Source organism: Uloborus diversus, chromosome 2 (genome assembly GCF_026930045.1).
Source record: "Uloborus diversus isolate 005 chromosome 2, Udiv.v.3.1, whole genome shotgun sequence".
Lineage (NCBI taxonomy): Eukaryota > Metazoa > Arthropoda > Arachnida > Araneae > Uloboridae > Uloborus > Uloborus diversus.
Window position 1 is genome coordinate 99,054,516 of NC_072732.1, and position 19,136 is coordinate 99,073,651.

Consider the following 19,136-nt stretch of genomic DNA (forward strand, 5'->3'; position numbering starts at 1 on the left):
TAAAATAAAATACCAACAAAACATAAATGTGAAAAGGAGCCAAGTTCGATCAAAATGAGGCCCTGGGTAGACGGTGTCACCCATAAAATAATTCAGATCTAAACGGATACCAAATTCCATAGCTGTTCCAAAGAAGTTAGATTGTCCCTTGTTTTCCAATTGATTCAGAAAACATTTTTTTTATTTTATTTGATTCCGGATTTTAAACTTGCGGCAAGTTTTGGTCGTCAAAAAACAGTTTCCAAAACATGTGCCCACTCCAATTATACAGTAACTTGGCAAGTTTAAATCCGGGATCAAAGAAAGTAAAAAAAATGTTTTTAAAATGAATTGAAGAACACGGGGCAATCCAATTTCCATGAGGAACTGAACTATGGCCGAAATATATTAGCTCTTGGTCTTTGGCGTCCACAAATTTGGCGATAATTGAGAAAATTGCTAAGTCTCCTAGTTTTCAAACTCTTCCCACAATTTCTACATTGTCCGGGGGAAATATCATAACGTAGATCGTAAAATATGCAGAATTGGCGAAAACATTTCCCCACTGCTTAATAATTCCGTGGCGCCAAGTTTGTGGACCTTTAAGAAATTAAAATGAAGCGAAGCTAAAAGACGTAACCATGGCAATGCAAAAACAAAACATCAGCAATTTTAATAGAGATTAGATTTATTCGAAGTTTATTTTTAACGGCTTGTAACTTTTTTTCCTTTGGAGATAGAAGGTTATTTTTTCGACCATATAGGTCGAGGTATTTCTGGAGTAAAAAATGTCGCATTTTCCAACGGTGTCAAAAAGAAAACTGTGAGACAATTCCTTCACTTTTTATTGATAAATTTAATGAAGAAAGTATTGCCAAAATTTCAGCTAAGCCTAAAAAAGTTCGAGCTAAAAACGCAAATCACTCCCGTCGTAATGAAGTTAGAGCATTGAAACAAATTGCTTAAAACGCGAAAAATTCTACCCTTTTCAACGATATAAAATATTAATATGTGCAAGTAATTTTTCACCCCTTTAATAGTGAAAGAATTTTTCAAATAGGTGCAGGGGTTCCGGAGATTACCTCGAACATATAAACACACAACAATCCGCCCTCTCTCTTTATAGTTAAGATTTTTTTTTTCTTTCTTCAGCCAACTGACACAGTTAGCTGAAAAAAAAGAGAAGCAAGAAATAAATGGTGTTCTCAACTGAAGTCACTATTCCTCAAAGGGTGAAAGCTGTTCGAAAATATTTTATATATCGAAAAAGGCGTATTGCCGTTTTTATCATTATTTTTTTTTTCTTTCTAATGGGGCTGTGTTAGAGGCTTTAGTCTTTTGCAGAACAAGTGCGGACCAACGATATGGCATCCAGTCATTCATAAGCCACCATTAAGGCGCGGATGTGAATGTCACAGGAAAATTGGATGCCCAGTTTCCTCCAGATGGAGACACCTGAGCTCTCTTCGATGCGAAACTGCAAAAGGAATTTAATTTTGTCAAGAGCATTCACAGTCAAACGACCTAAGGGATCTTTTACATGCCGATTAATGTAATGTATACCTAATGAATTAAATTAAGCATCTGTGTAATTTTATTTTAACAACATGTTGTTACTTTTAACAGCTCAAACATATCAAATTTTACGACGCAGGTAATGATTTTTTCTCTTTAATACGATGCTAGCAAAACACTCTATTGCAAAAAATAGTAAATATCTTTAGCTTGAAGAAAATAAGAGTTAAAAAAAAAAGCAATATAGAAACGAAAAACTCAAAAAAATTTATCTTTGCTTGTAACGCAGTAAATAGCGGTAATTTTCACCTATTGGTTTATAGTTAAATGCACATGCCTGTTTTTTAGCCTACTTTCCCAGTAAAAGTCAGAAAAAGAAGAAAAAAGCATGAAAAAAGGTTTAATGCATCTTAAAAATATCGCAAAAAAACAAAAAAGAAGTCAAAAATAAATAAATAATTAAATAAATATTGAAAAATTAAAAATTGGGAAGTAGGGTATTGAGATGGGGGAAAATGTCTGTCGGTCTGTCTGTACCCCCCCCCCCCCTAATAACTTTTGAATGAATAGTCTGATTCGAACAAACTTTTTTTTTTGTTCGAAAGATCTCGGCGAGGACACCTCATTCCCATATTTCACTTTTTGATTTGAACTATTTTTGTTCAATTTTGAACAGTTCAAAAAAACTTAACATTAGCGCCTACGGGGAAATTCAAGGCAATTCCGAACTGTGAGGCGAATTTGCTTCAAACAAACTTTGTAGGAAAAAGCTTTTGATGAAAAACTTGTATATAAAATATCTTTTTGATTTGAACAATTTTCCGTTCAATTTTGAACAGTTCAAATCCCTTAACATTAGCGCCTACGGGGAAACTGAAAGTCAATGTAGATTCCGTACTTGAAGGCGGATTTTTTCAAACAAATTTTGTTGGAAATAGCTCTTGACGCCAAACTACAGACTTCGACTCCGAGAATTTAGAGGCACTTGACTCCGACTCCTATGCCCGACAATTAATCGGACTCCGACTCCCCGATTTAGACTCTGACTTCGTAGCTTTGGCAAAAGTTTATACACGTAGGACAAATGACTGACTCCGATTCTTAGATATTCGACTCCGACCAAAATGAGATTAACTCCGACTCCGCAGATATGGTTTTGACTGTGAAATAATTATTGTTGATTTGACTTATTTTTACGCTAAAGTTTTAATTTAGGTATTCAGTTTTCGGCGAATAAACTCGAAGGCCTTTTTTTTTACATAAAGATATGCGCAGACATTTTTTTTTTTTTTTGACAATGAAAATTATTTCTTTAAGTTGACATTTTATTGTTTTTATTTATTTTGGTAAGTGCATTAATTCATTTAAAAAATTGTTTTTGGCAACAGGGGAAAAAGAAACGATTTTTTTTTTTTTTGATATGATGTATTTATTTAAATGTGCTTATTAATTTTAATTATTATTTTTTCGTTTTGAAAGCTGTTAAAGATTTTTTTAATGGCAAAAAGTGTATTAGCTGCTTTGTTTAAAAGTTGCTGCTATTCTTTTTTTTTTACGCATTTAATTTTTTTAGATGAGTGAGGAATATTTTATTCCTAGAAATCAACTTAAAGTATTTTTAAAATATGTTTTAAAAAATTTGTGATTTTAGCTATTTTTGAGAATATTGATCAGGTATTAGAAAGTAGTATGGGTATACGGGAAAGTAGGCTCGTCTAGTTCTAGACAGAACTTCTTGTTGTTACATTTAATGCTACCTTCACAATAAAGATGGATGCATAGATGCTAATTAAATAACTTCTTAGTACAAAGCCAATGAATAACAATCAGAAAATGTATTCCAATGATGCAAATACAAATATGTTTAATGGAACAACATCGAATAAGAGATTTTTTCGTCAATTAAAAACTGACTAACTGTTTTCTTTTGGGATCATCGAGTCACAATTCAGTAAGATTTTAAAGTAATAATTTCTAATAAATTACTTATTACATGCGTTAATATGGCCGAGTTTGTACTTTCATAAACTAATCACAGTAAAATATTCAAGTAATTTTTCACTTCATTTTTCTATAACATTTTGATACCGCAAAAAGCTTGTTACATCAACCTCAAGTTTTATTTATTCATTTATTTTATTTATTTTACCTTCAAACACGAATTATTTTTGTGCATTTAATATGTTCCATGATAATGCTTAACTATTGGGGAGAAAATATCAGTAAAAAATCTACGTAATTTGTTACTCAGAAAGGAAAGAGATGTTATTAATAATTTAAAAGTTCAAATAAAATTTTTATCAAAATATAAAATGAATCTGAAATGAACCATGCCAAAAATATAAAGAGTTAAAATGAAAAAAAAAAAAATCAATAATTATTTTTTCTCATCCTCAAACAAACGAAATGTGTAGAATTTCTTTTTTCGCCGCTGACTTAGAATCCAAAATTAGTTTTTAAATGGAAAAACATATTAACATGTAAAATTGCTCGTATTATTAAGAAAACTTTAAAAGGGAGCACTGCGACTTACCTAGTTTGGGTAAACTTAATTTTCTTTTGCATACAATTTTGTTCAAGATATGTTTCTTATAAGTATGACGTAGATAAAAATTGCGTGTTAAAACAGAAAAGAATGGAATTCAATTACTGATTCACCAGGAACACACCTCACTCTGGCTGTCTTTCGTACAACTTGCGTCTACGAAATCCACGAAAATCCAAAAAGGAGAAAGAAATAAAAAAAAACCACGCCAATGAGACTGTGAGATACGACGAAAGTGACAATAAATACTTGTTTTTACTTTGCCGGTGGCAATTTGACGGACCAAAGGAGAGAGGCTGAATTTCAAGGTCACATGACCCAGCTGGTTTGAAAGACGACCCCGTTTCGGACAGTGTACGCAACACAGCAAAAAGCAGACGAAAATTGGGAATCTGTAGTTGTTGCACGAGGTTCTCGTGTTCTGAATTGACTCAAGCGCTGAGAAAATTGCCGATTAATGGAAATATTGAAGGGAAAAATCTTTCGGGAAAGTTTTGTTGATGCGAGATGCAACAACTGAGAAAAAAGGACAGGGGTCTTTTGGAAAGTCGATTCATTTTATGAAAATATTAGTGGAAAAATTAATTTTGAATTTGGGGAATTTTGATAGAAAACATCGCTTTTGGGGAAAAAGTTGGAAGGGAATTGGGGAAATCTGGATTTGATCATCTGCAACACTGCTTTTGGCTTCGCTTAGCGAATAAAGTCCAGTCATTTGGTCGAAAAAAAGGGGGTTACCTGGAAAGTTTTACGGGAGTTTTGAAAATTGGATATTTTATAGATTTTGATGTGCTCTTTTCGAATTTCCACTTTGCCACCTCGTATCTTTGCCGCTCGCGTGGCCATATTGAAAAAAATGGCGTTTAAAAGCGGTATTTTGACGATATCTCCTTTCTGACTTATTTTGCGACAAAAAAAATCATATACAACATTAATTTATGCATTATATATATTAATTTACAAACAAAATTAAACAAGAAAAAATTTCCTACAATTTATTTCATAACATTTTTTTTTTTTTTTTTTTTTTGCAAAATAAATAATTTAGGCGTACGAACGCCGAAAAGTGATATTTAACAGCATTTTCGCGTAGTTGTTTTTGATGGACCTGAAGTTACACCGGTTTATCGTCTTCAGTATCGATTGAGACGCAGTGGCGGATACAAGTGTTGGGGGGGGGGGGTCATGGAGTCCCCTACCCCCGCAACCTGCAACAATATTTGAATGTTTGCTCGAAAAAATAAAAAAATTGATCGAAACCGTAAAAAGTGCATATAAGGAGGGGGGATCATGGGGGTCATGACCCCCCCCCCCCCCGCCATCAAAATCTGCGACAATACTTTGTAATCTGTTTTGAGGTTCATTGCATTAAAGTAGTGAACATGACTGCTTGAAAAAAAAAAAGAAAAGCCGGACCAAAACCGCATAATAAGAAACAGTAAATAGTTTTTGAATTCTTTTTTTGGGGGGGATTGGGAAGAGGGGTATTAACTGTCATTTATAATACATGTTTTTAAGGTATGTAGGCAGTAAAATAGCTTTTCTTGAGACAATTAGTCTGCGGCGCTGTGTTCAGGAGCCAGTATAATGAAAAGCAACAAAGAAGTGTCTGACGCCCGATCGATTTTTTTTTGCAACAAATTTAATCAACGATAGTTAATTAAATTTGTATGGTTAAAACTGTATCCAAAGCTGCAGGCATCGCTTCAATTGATAAAACCTTTGAGTGTGTAAATGTTTTATTTTATGTAAAGTCTCTGTAGATTATAATTTCTTCTGTTGTAATTTTTAGATAGTTTCTTTTTTAGCCGTGCTGAGTTTATTTTTAAATGTGCTGTAAATATTCAATTAGTTTAAATCAGTGTTTTGGATTTAGTATCGCGCAGGAAATGTAAAATTCGAGTGTAGTGTTAACGCAAAACCTGATTATATTAAGAGTCCCTTAAACTAGCCCACCGTATTAGACGAAAACCCTGTCGGGGGAAAAAAAAAACACATTTGTTAGAAAAAAACTACATACAACAGGGGTTCTCAATTTATTCCGACTGACGGCACTCTTTGACGAATTACAATTTTTTCACGACCTCCTAATCTGTTTCAATTATACACGCATATTGAAAATATGGACAGCTTGCAGCACTCCTCGCCCCTCCTTGCGGCACCCACTTTGAAAACCCCTGACCTATTACAAAAACACTGAAGCGCTCGGGTGACAAAGCAGTGTAGTCTTTTTTTGGACTGTTGAAAAAAACTGATGACCCCCCCCCCCCCCCCCCCCCCCCCCGATGGAAACATATCTGGAGTTCCTGTATCAGACTCTGAGACTGCGACGTCTTCGTCATCAACCTCCAATATTCACAATTGGAATTAATCAGGCGGGCAGTAATTTATCAAGTCCGAATTATATTTAATGAATATTTAATTTTTATTATTAGATTTTCGCCGCATGTTTTACTTTTATTTTAAGCGTTGTTTTACTATCATTATAAGTGATGTTATTTTTCTTCATACAAGATGGATGTGTCGAGTATGATGCAAATTTATAATCTAAGATGGATATGTGTCTAGTACTATACAGTGGTGGACAAAAGTATAGACTCAATTTTTTTTTCTTTTGTTTCGATTACTACATGACTCAGTTTAAATTATTATTTTCATTGAAGTAAAGATGAATAGTTGATGAAATAGTTCTAAAATTAGTACATCTTATCAATTAAATTAAAAAATTCATAGAATTAGATAATTTGCAAATTTAATATTTTATCATTACGTGAAACCTGGACAAAAGTATAAACTCAGAGGTAAAAAATCCAGGAATATAAGAAAGTTTCGTTCGAAAATAATAATTTAACGCCATAGAATGAATAAATGTTGCCATCAGTGATTGCTAAAAAATTTGTTTTTGGAAATTAATGAGAAACATATAAATGCACCGCTGGACAAAATTATAAACTCATTTTTTTTTTCTTTTTTTTCAATCATAATTTAACTCAGTTAAAAAACTTTTTGTTCCAGTAAAGATAAATAACTGACTAAATAGTCCAAAATTCAGTATAACTCATAAACTTTATAAAATAAATAATTTAATTTAAAAAATCTTAACTTTAATATCTTTATAATGCATGAAACCTGGACAAAATTATCAACTCAAAAGTAAGAAACTCTGAAGTTTGGTAGAATTTTATTCAAATATTTAATCATTTAATAACCAAAAATGAACCAATACTGAATTACAAAATTAAAAACTTACAATACTGCATAAACACAATTATAAGCTGACAAAATTTTAATTTTTTTTCGAGTTTAATTAAGTTACATTTGCAATTACTTCAGTAAAACAAAAGCATAGATTTAGGAAAATGTAATTTTGCTATTAAAATGGATAAATTGAAAAAAAAATCAATATTTGAAACGTTTTAAAAATTAACACTGCATTAAATCTAGCCATTAGTGTAAACTACAAACTTTTAAAAACGAGTTGGGCCCCCCGTTTTCTGAATTACCTCGAATATGCGGCTGGGCATGTAGATTTCACAAGAGTTTCCAACAGCTGCAGTGACATATGGTTGCATGCTGAAAGTATTGCCCTTTTGAATTCCCCTGTGGTTTGGTACTGGTGCCGATCATGATAAACTTTGCGAACCGTGGTCCCCCAAAGATTTTCAATCGCATTAAGATCCGGACTACGAGCTGGCCATTTGATTACTTTGATACCCTAGCGCTTGAACCATTCTTTTGTACTTTTCGCTGTGTGTACACTCGCGTTATCTTGCTGAAATGACCAGTTACCTCCAGGAATCAGATGAGCAAAAGGTAAGAGATGATCTTCCAGTATTAATTGGTAATCTTCAGCGTTCTATCTTCCATTAAGAAATGCCAATCCTGCTTTACCATGCTAAAAGAGTTATTTATCTTTACTGGAACAAAATTTTTTTTAACTGAGTTAAATTATGATTGAAAAAATGAAAAAAAAAAATGAGTTTATAATTTTGTCCAGCAGTTATATGTTTCTCATAAATTTCCAAAAACCAAACTTTTAGCAATCACTGATGGCAACATTTATTCATTCTATGGCGTTAAATTATTATTTTCGAACGAAACTTTCTCGTAATCCTGGATTTTTTACCTTTGAGTTTATATTTTTGTCCAGGTTTCACGTAATGATAAAATATTAAATTTGCAAATTATCTAATTTTATGAATTTTTTAATTTAACTGATAAGATGTACTAATTTTAGAACTATTTCTTCAACTATTCATCTTTACTTCATTGAAAATAATTTAAACTGAGTCATGTTGTAATTGAAACAAAATAAAAAAAAAATTGAGTCTATAATTTTGTCCACCACTGTACAAATATTTAATCAACCAGAGGTTTTGTGATCCGAAATTTCCGAAAACTGACTTGTCATTTCTGAAAATTTTTGGCTTACATTCTAAAACTAAAAAATTATTTTAATTGAAAACTTTTAAAATGATTTTAATCAATGATTTCGATGATTTTTGTAAGCATATTTGAAGAGCTTTTATTATTTCAATGTTTTTTGTTTGTATATTTGAAGAGTTTTTACAGGGGTTACAGGTGTTGTTCGTAGAAGAAATTTTTTGTACGTAAAACTACGTTCTTGAGCATGCCCCCCCCCCCCCCCCCCCCGCCAAAAAAATGAAATTCTGTATCCGCCCCTGTTGAGACGTCATGCAATTTCTTCGGTATCATCTGCGATGGGATCATCAAATTCATCATGAGCTTCTTCGATTTCTATTGCATCATTCGTTTGCTCGAAATCCGTCTCCGTTTCTTCCTCTTCACCGCCATCATGTGATGAACTTTGCGAATTCTCACAATTACCACCTGTACAATTAGTACACATAACGGAGCATTTTAACCCGGCTTTTCTGCATCCACAGGTTTTTTGACATCCTTTTTAGCATTTGCAAGAAATAAGTCTTTGTAAGGATTGTGGAGCTGGGTATTCAAGTGTCATAACAGAGAAATTAACCAATTCTTATTTCTATTCCACCCCTACACACACACACACAGCTCTGGGTTTTTTTTCATTCCCACACCACTGCTAAATCTGGTGATAGGGATCGAAATGAATGTTGTTTTGTTGCTGCTTCTGTTGGACGTAGCGACGAAATATTAAATTTACTTTTATATGCGGATTTTACAAAGCATTCATATCTGTAGGCGTTTAAAGTCACGTTTTCTTGCCTTTTTTTACTTTTCACTTCACTGTAACCGTATAAGTCAAGAAGAAAGTGTTCTCCAGCTTTAGCAATGATCTCTGGATCAGCATTTAGATTTTTGAATGCTTTAATAGATTCGCTTAAATTTGGATTTTTTCGAAGTACATTAATAAATTTCGTTTTTCCTTGATTGAAAAGGGCACATGTTGTATCGCAGCCACTAAAGGCATGCAAGAATAAAATATAATCCGCGGCTGTTTTACTGTCGTATACTGTCAGTTGTATATAGTATTTGTTGCGAAATTTTTCCTTTTCCTGGTTTGAACATATATACACTGGTGTGCAAAAATTAAGGACGAAGTCGAAAAATTAGCATGTCAGCTGAACGAAGAAGCAGAGCGGACAGAAAGACCAATCGGGAAATTAAGTAAGGTGATGTACGGTAGCACATGCGCAGATATGCAGGCAGACGTAATGGGGGAGTGTGTGCGTAGTATAAAGCATGTTGTCGGTGTAAGATCAGTATTTCTGGCAAAGAGATTGCACGCCGTATAGCAGTTAAAATCACACCGAGTTGCTGCCTCAGCGAGAAATGGCGAATAATCAATCTGTTAGACGACATCTGGATGCTTTTACCCGAAGTCGAATCATTGGGAAGTTGGAGGAAGACCGCAGTGTGAGAAGTGTGGCTGCAGAGTTCGGAATTGCTCACTGCATCGTTTCACGACTATGGAGACAATTTCAAACTACAGGAACAGCTATCCGGGGGTTCAGTAGTGGTCGTCCACGAAGAACCACACCCGCAGATGACCGGTATATTGTCTTACAGGCCAGGAGAAACAGGCGGCAGACAGTGGGAGAAATCGCTAGACACAGGCGACTGGACGACCGATATCGCGTTTTACCGTGGCCAGAAGACTGCACGGTGGTGGTCTGTTTGCACGACGCCCTCTACGGTGTGTACCTCTAACGCCTGCCCATCGGAGAAGGCGTTCTCTGTGGTGCCGGGACACCGGAATTGGGGAGACAATGAATGGGGACGAGTACTCTTTACAGATGAGAGCAGATTCAGTCTGAGTAGCGATTCTCATCGCATACTCATCTGGAGAGAGCGGGAAAGCCGCAATCATCCCTCGAACATCATTGAAAGGGACAGGGATGGAGGTCGCGGTGTTCTCGTTTGGGGAGGCATCATGCTTGGTAGTCGTACAGACCTTCACATCTTCGACGCAGGTTCAGTCAACGGGACCCCTTATTGGAACGAGATTCTTCTTCCATATGTGCGTCTTTTTAGAGGCGCTATGGGTCCGCAGTTCCTTTTCATGGACGACAATGCACCATGTCATCGCACAGTAGCTGCCGAACAGCTCTTAGAGAGTGAGGATATTGAACGTATGGATTGGCCGGCACGATCTCCGGATCTCAATCCCATCGAGCGTGTATGAGATTTTCTAGACAGACTCTTGGCAGCTCGTACTTTACCACCAGTAACGATTCGGGAGCTTCGATTGGCGCTGCAAGACGAATGGGCAGCAATGCCTCAACAACTCATTGACGCCCTCATTCTCAGCATGGGCAGACGCTGTGAAACCAGGCGCGGATCCAGGATTCGGCTCAGGAGAGGGCATTTTTTTTTTCAATTTCGGCGCCCCCACACTCCTGGCGCCCCCCCTCACCAAATGAATTCATAAAGAGGAAAAATCACATTTTTGTTTGTTACCCACATTGTCTTTACTTTTGAACATTCAACTATTCTCCCGCTAGAGGAAAAAAAATATTATGTAAAAATGCATTGCTACTGGAAGCGAAAAATAATTTAAATAAACTAATGTAGGACATAATGGGATTTTATAGTGGAGTTCCCAGAACGGATGTCACCTAGGACGTTAATTTGTGGTGCCCCCCCTCCCCTCCTCACTCGCCCCAACAAAAAAAAAAAAAAAAAAAAACCTTAGAACAAGGTATTGTGATTTCTTATTGCAATAAAAATAATTGATACGCATAGCGTTTTCAGTGGAAACAATTGTTTTAGTATAGCCTTAAATAACAAAATGCAAAAATGCAAGCACGGATGCAAGGGAGAGACGATGGGGGTGATAATTTGAGGGATTGCCCACCTGCCATAAACGCAAATTCAGTCGATCTTCGATGAAGTTAGCGGAAGGAGGGTGGGGATTCTTCAAAAATAATTCAAAATTGTAGTCTTAAAAACGCGATTGCATTCCATCTGAAGTTCCAAGGAGAGCAGGTGCACAACTTGAAAATAGTTTTTCTTTTTCGTTTAAAAGGGGGGAGCACTTAAAAAATTAACCCAGACAGATAGTAAACATGTAATATATAACACACATACAAAAACTAACAGGACCGTTGGGAAGTCAAAACTAGGAGATGATCTTTGGTAATGTTAAAGGAAGCAAATGTTCGGGGCCCTCCCCAGAAGTTTTTTGAAATTTATGGCTTAAAAACGTGATTATAGACTGCACTTGTGGATGTTAAAGAAATAACTGTGGTTTAAGAAATGTCACCGATGCAAATAGGCTATTATTAAACGGTAAAAAAGTCCTAGAATGCCAAGAATTATTGAACTACTAGAATACCGATTTTTTGAGTCGATTTATCACCCCCAGCCAATGTTTCAAAATTGAAGCTCCAAAAACGAAATTTTTGACAATCTGAAGATATTAAGGAGAGGGGGAGTTCCAGGGGGGGCTCTTATCTGGATGTTTTTCGAAATTGATTTCCTTAAAACAAAGGTTTTTAGACTTTCTTCAATGATGTTAGAGAGAAAAATTCAGAGGTTCAACCCCTTAAAACTAGCAAAATTGTAGCTTTTAAAACACAATTTTTGTTATTCTTTATTGATATTAGAGGGACGGATTTTAAGGGTCACTCCCGAGGAATTTTTCAAAATTGAACTCTTAAAAATGCATTTGTAGGCATTTTTGTAGGTATATTTAATAAGGTTAAGGGCCTGGTAATTTTTCGAAATTGAAGATTCAAAATCGCTACTTGGACGATCTTCGGTGTTGTTAGATGACGGGGTGTTCGGGAGCTCTTCCTCCTGAATAATCTCTACAAAATTAAAGACCAGGAAACAAAATTTGAGACTACCTGTAATAATTTTCGATGGGGGGGGGGAGCTTCACGCACAGTATTCTTGTTTTCAGAAGGGAGGTGGAACAAATTAGCTGACCAAGAATCTGCAACTGTTAGAAGTTTTTAATTTAAAGATTTCTTTTTTAAATAATTAAGGTTTTTTCCTAACATTTCTTTTCCTTGATAAAATAACTTTTCTTTCCCTGAGACATGTTCTCTTCTTCCTTTCAATAAGAAAGAATACTTCTTAAGAAAAAAAATCAACTCGGCATTCTGGGGTAGATACGGGTCCTGTGGACCCATCCTCTGGTTGCACCACATAAGAAGAATGTAAAGACTGCACTAGCGCAGCCAGAAATACCTTCTGGAGGAGGTTTTTCGATGAAAAATATTTTCTGGAGGGACTATTTTTTAATCAAAAATACCCTTGGGAGAGGTTTTTTGATGAAGTGGATTTTTTGATCTAAAATACCTTTTAAAGGTGGTTTTTTGCTCAAAACAGCTCTTTCATGTACATAAACTACTGTACTAGAATTGGCATTTATGTTAAAACCAATGGCTCTGAGGGGTGTTTTCCCCTCCAACCCCCTACTTCTAGATATTTTTCAAAACTTAAGTCATAAAAACGCAATTGTAAACTATCTTTTTTAATGTTGAAGGAAAGAATGAGATTTATGTGTATTTTTTTGAAAAAGTTTTATGAAATTCAATTTCAGACGATCTTCGATGATGGTTCGCAAAAAAAGGTTAGGAGGCTCTCCCTTGGAAATTTTGTCGAAAATAAAATTCTAAAGACGTAATTGTAGTATCTCTTTGATGACGTTAGGCGTTAGTGGAATTGTTTGGATTTGGAACTTACTCCCGAACATTTTTCGAATTGAAGTTTCAAAAACGCAATTTTTGACGATCTTCGGTGATGGCAGAGAGGGGAGAGGTTCGCCCCTTCCCTCGGACATTTTTGAAAACTAAAATCATAAATTAAAAACACAATCGTAAGCCAGCTTTAACGATAAACGAAGAAATGAAATTCTGAACTCTCTCCCGGAAATTTTTAGAAATTGAAGTCAATGATGGAATTTTTGACGCTCTTGGATGATGTTAGGAAGATAAAGGCTCCCCCGCAGTTTTTTTTATTACTGAATGTTAAAAAACGCAATTTTAGATGATCTTCGATAATAATCGGGAAAGGGGGTGGGGGGTCAGAGATCTCAAGCGGAAATGTTTCAGAATTGAAGACCTAAATATGTGTTATTAACATGTAACCAGGATACGTAGTAAAGGTTGAATGATTAAAATCAATTGCTCCTCACTTGAAAAATTTCTGTATCCGCTGTTGAGAACGGGTAATTCTCATGATATTGCGCCCCTCTCCGCACTGGCTGAGGAACGGTTAATGAAGTTAAAAAAAAAAATGTCTTTCTTTTGCACCCAGTTTCAAAACTTCCCTAAATTTAGAGGGACACTCATAAAATGCAGATATTGCTCCCCTAAGGGGAGCGGGCGCCCCACAGATTGAGAATCGGTAAATGAACCAAATAAAATTTCCAAATGTCTTTCTTTCTTTTGTACCAAATTCCAAAACTTTCCCCCTAAATGTAGAGCCAAAACTTATAAGTTGCGAATAGTGCGCCTCCTAGAGGGGCGCAGAAGCGGCCCGCTTCCCGCAGGTTGAGAACCGATGAATGAGACACAAAAATTTTCCAAGTATTTTTCTTTCTTTTGTACTTAATTCCAAAACTTCCTCCCTAAATTTCAAAGAAAACTCGTTAGTTTCGGATATTACGCCTTCTAGGGGAACGCGTCCCGCTCCCCACAGATTGAGAACTGGTGAATGAATCAAATAACTTTTCTGAATGTCTTTCTTCTGTACCCAATTTCAAAACTTTCCCCCTAAATTTGGAGGGAATTTTTTTAAGTTACGAATATTGCGCCCCTAGAGGGGCGTGAAAGCGCCCTACTTGATATTGGTTTAGAATCGGTAAATGAGACAAATAAATTTTCTAAGTATATTTCTTTCTTTTGTCCTAATTCCAAAACTCCCCCACCCCTATATTTAGAAGGAAAACTCATTATTTGCGGATGCCCTACTCCCCACACATTGGGAACTGGTGAATGAACCAAATAAATTTTCCAAATGTCTTCCTTTTGTACCCAATTCCAAAATTTTCCTACGAAATTCAGAAAGAAAGCTCATAACTGGCGGATATTGTCCCCCCCCCCCCCCCGCCTAGAGAGGCACGGAAGCACCCCACGTCATACAGGTTAAGAACTGGTGAATGAGACAAATACAATTTCCAACTATCTTTCGTTCTTTCTTTTTGGTATTTAAATATTCGTCTGGGGACGCCTTCGGCGCCCCCTTCCTACTGGCGCTCTTGATTTTCCCAGGGAGGGGCAATTGCCTCCATTGCCCCCCCTTTGGATCCGCGCCTGTGTGAAACCAGCCTAGCAGTCGGGAGAGATCATATCCCCTACTAAAGATCGGATGCTTCTTGCTGGACACCCATCACAGGGATGTTTCGGCCTTCAGTCGCATTGCGCTCCATGCTACTTTTTCAATAAAGCTTCTTTTTATCCCTCTGATTTCTCTTTTAGTAAGTGTTGCTTACATTACACATGTCCTTACGTATTGGGGATCTTACGGTATTAAATGTGTTGATTTGGAAAGTTTTTGTACAAAGTTATATTGAAAAAACCGTCTCGACCTTAATTTTTACACACCAGTGTATGTTTGATCGCTTAGATAGAGCTATCAAAAGAAGAAGAAGATCTACATCTTCGCCTACAACAATTACGTAGTATACTGATGACGCAGACTAAAATATGCTATTGAGTTCTACCGGTCGAAATTTCAGAAAGGGAGAGAGGGGAATTCCACGTGGGGGGGGGGGGGCGCCTGGTTGGAAGAGTCGGTGTTTTAGTGCAGATAAGGAAGAAATGACTGAAATGGAATTTGACTTCTGTATTGCTCCGTCGTTCATTTATACCACAAAAAGAATTTTAGTTTTTGGATTGTCAGTTTTTATGGAGTTGATAAATAGTTTGTAAATCGATTGAATTGTGTTTATACTATATGCTTATTAATTAAACTCTGCGTTTCCTCGATGTGTTGCGATAACTAAACCTCGAAGTAGTGTGGGAACGACTTATTTTGCGATAATGCGTGTTAAATAATACTTTGCGGCGCTCGTACGTCGAAACTATTTATTTTACGAAAAAAATTGTTATGACATAGATTGTAGGAAATTTTCTCTAGTTTAATTATGTAAAATATGTTTTTATCGTAAAATAAGTCAGAACGGAGATATCCTCATAATACCGCTTTTAGACGTCATTTTTTCAATATGGCAGTGCGAGCGGCAAAGATACGAGGTGGCAAAGTGAAAATTCAAAAAGAGCACATCAAAATCTATAAAATTACCAATTTTCAAAACTCGCGGAAAACTTTCCAGGTGAAACTACCAGATGACTGGACTATTAAATTAGTTCTCGCGGTATGTAGTTACATTCCTTCGTAGGAAAAGATGAAAAAATTATCGCATCATAAAACTACATCGCCTGCGTCGGTACAGTAACTTCCTATTTAAGCAGAAAAAAAAAAAGAAATTACGAATTGCAGAATCAACATGGCCTTTGAGAAGAAAAAAGCTTTAGGCTGCAAGTCACTTTCATTTGGCCACTTGCCAGAATGATGGGGAAAAGTGATTCCGAAGGAAGAACAGAGTGTGAAGAAAATATAGGTTTTAATCGTTAACATATTTGCTAATTCAAATCGCACTGTTATGCCACATAGCAAGACATGTAGCCAGGAAATTTACAAATCTATTGATAGCTGGTTCAATGTTCAATTTTCTGTCGTTCACCAGGATGACATGTTGTAGTAACATACAATCAACATTTATTTGATATTCGACTGTGACGCGAGTTTGCTGCTTGCGTAAGCCGTATTTTTGGAAAAAAAGAACAGTAAAAAATTATATTATTAACAAAATGGTATACTGTTGCTAAAAAAGAATGATTTCGTTAAAAAATAACTATAAGTAGCTCCAAGGGCTGTTTCGCATCCTCTTCAAGCTGTCATAGAGCACTTCTCAAGAACGAAGCCAAAACAATATAATCAACCTTCTCCTAAAAAAATTTAGCAGCGCGGTCTGTGTAATACCCCCCTCCCCCCCAACATTGGTACCCCTGAAAAACAAAATTTGGAGTGTAGGAGCGCTAACGGAGAAGGGCGCACATCACAGTGAAAAATAAATAAATAAACAGCTTGTTGAAAAAAAAAAAAAAAGTGGCTTGCTAGTTTATATGAAGAAGTAAAGTTCAACAAGAATCGATTGCGCAGCCCGTCAGGCAGAAAAAAAAAAGCAACTGGAGGATAGGGAAGGAGCGTAATGATTGAGTCGAGTTCCTTTTCTGGTCAAAGCAGATAATTTTCAATATCTTTGATTTGAACAATATTTTTTTACAAATATAGCTTTGTCCAGGGGCGGACTGGGCCTTCCAAGAATGCGTCAACATTGACTCGCAAAGGACGCACACGTTAGAGAGGTGCAAAAAAAAAAAAAAAAAAAAAAAAGATTGCTTCCAACATATTATTTTTATGAATATTTTTATTCAAAATTTCACCACGAAGATCACAACAAAGTGGATAAAAATACATGGGATGCCTCAAAATATGTTTTAAATAAAAGAAAAATTAAAATATAGAGAGAAAGAGAGTGATTCTTATAAGGTAGGTGACATTGTAAGGTAGAGACACCAGCAGTAATTTTTCTAAGGTAAAAAAAAAATGAATGGAAAACAAAAGTGCATCAAGAAATTAATGAGTCCGGATATTTAAATTTAAATAAGAAGGAAAAAATATATAAGATATCAATGCTAAATATTACCTGAGGCCAAAGCGTCTAACGTTTTTTTCCCCGGAGGCTAAAAGCGATTGTTTTTTAAACAGACAAAATTTTGAAAATTCCATTATGGAAAACTAAAACAGATAAATGTTTTTGGAAAAGAAAAAGTAGGTCAGGATGTTTAACAACAAATCTTTAAAAAAAAAAAAAAGATTATGGACAAAGCAAAACAGGGGGAGGGAGGAGTTTTCTAAGGATATCCAGATCTTTTTACGTCACCAAAGGTAGCCTAAAATTGCATTTTTATAACTTTTATAGAAAAACTTAAGAGGAGATTCCATGAACCCGCTTCCTCTATCATCTTCAAAGATTATCTAAACTGGTGTTTTTTTAATAAAACATACATTTCAAAACGTTTCTGGGTGAGGCTCAACGAACCACATCCCTTCCCACAGCGTCATCAAAGACAACTGCACATTTAGGACTTAAATATCCAAAATTTCTGGGGGGGGGGGGGGGGTCCTAAACTAATTCTCTCCCTAACACCATCGGAGAAAGCAAGCAATTTCGTTTATAGGACCTCAACTCTAAACATTTGTGCAGGAGCGCCTTCAAATCCCCTCCCCCCCCGCCCACCATTCCGTTTCCAACATTTTGAAGATAGTCTAAAATTTCAAACATTTTCCGGAGGAGATTACCCAAACCCTATCCAGTCACCCAGCATTATGGGTCCTACAAATGCATATTTAGAGTTTTCATTTCGAATTATTTTAGGGGAAAGATCTTTAAAACGCCCCACCTTCACATCGTATCAGATAGTCTTGTTTTTAGGACCTTAAATTCGAAAACTTTCCTAGAGAGTGACCCACCCCCTGATTTTGAGCCCTCCTGCTACCTTATTGAAAATCGTCTAAGATTTTGCTTTTAGGACCTCAATTTTGAAATTCTTTCCTGAGAACGCCCCCGACTGCCCTTCTCCAACATTATTAAAATCGTCCAAAGTTTTGTCTTTACGACTTCAATTTCGAAACATCTACGGAAGAGAGTTACCGAGCCCTATCCCTACTCGTAATGTCATCAGAGATGGTTTCCAATTGCGCATTTAAGTTTTCAATTTCGAAACCTTTCTGGGGAAAAACGCTTCAGCCCCATCTGTGTCCGGACGTCATAAAAGATGTCCTACAATTTTTTGGTTTTCAGTTTCGAAATGTTTCCTTGCTAGAGTCACCAATCGCCCTGCAAGAAGGCTCTCCCGACTCCTACCATTCCATAGCATCATTAATAAAAGATCGTCGAAAATTTCGTTTTAACAACCAATTTCTACGGGGGAGGGGAAAGAGATTTCCCAAATTCATTCCTTTCTTTAACATCATCAAAGATAACATACAATTACGTATGTAAGATTTCAGTTACGAAAACTTTTGTGGGCGGTTCCGAATACCATTAGTTCCCGTCCCCATTAGATGGCCTAAAATTGCATTTCTAATGCTTCAATTTCATAAAATTCTCGGGAGAGTACCTCCAACTCCCTTCTTTTGAACATCATCAAAGGAAAACAAAGAAAGAAACCCATATCCCTCATTTTGTCAAACGTGGGGGGGGGGGGGGGGGGCATGAAATCTTCACCTGTCACTCGACGCTACTACGCCTCTGGTAATGACTGGGGTTGTGGATACGATTTGATACTATTCGGATAACGAGGTGGGGACGTAATCTCTAAGTTTGGCCTAGGGCGTAAATAAATGTTAATCCGGACCTGTATACAGTGGGTTCGAATGAAGACTTTATTGAAAGTATGCACCATATATAGGCCTGAGCACCACGATCCCACTAATTAACTAACCGATGGATTTTTTATTCCCAGAATTTTTGTGGACGTGACGAGACCCAGTCTTCAGTGTCCTTCAGTTTGTCGTCGATTTGAAGCGCTTCGCTTTTAAATGTTTTTTCAAAGGATCAAACACA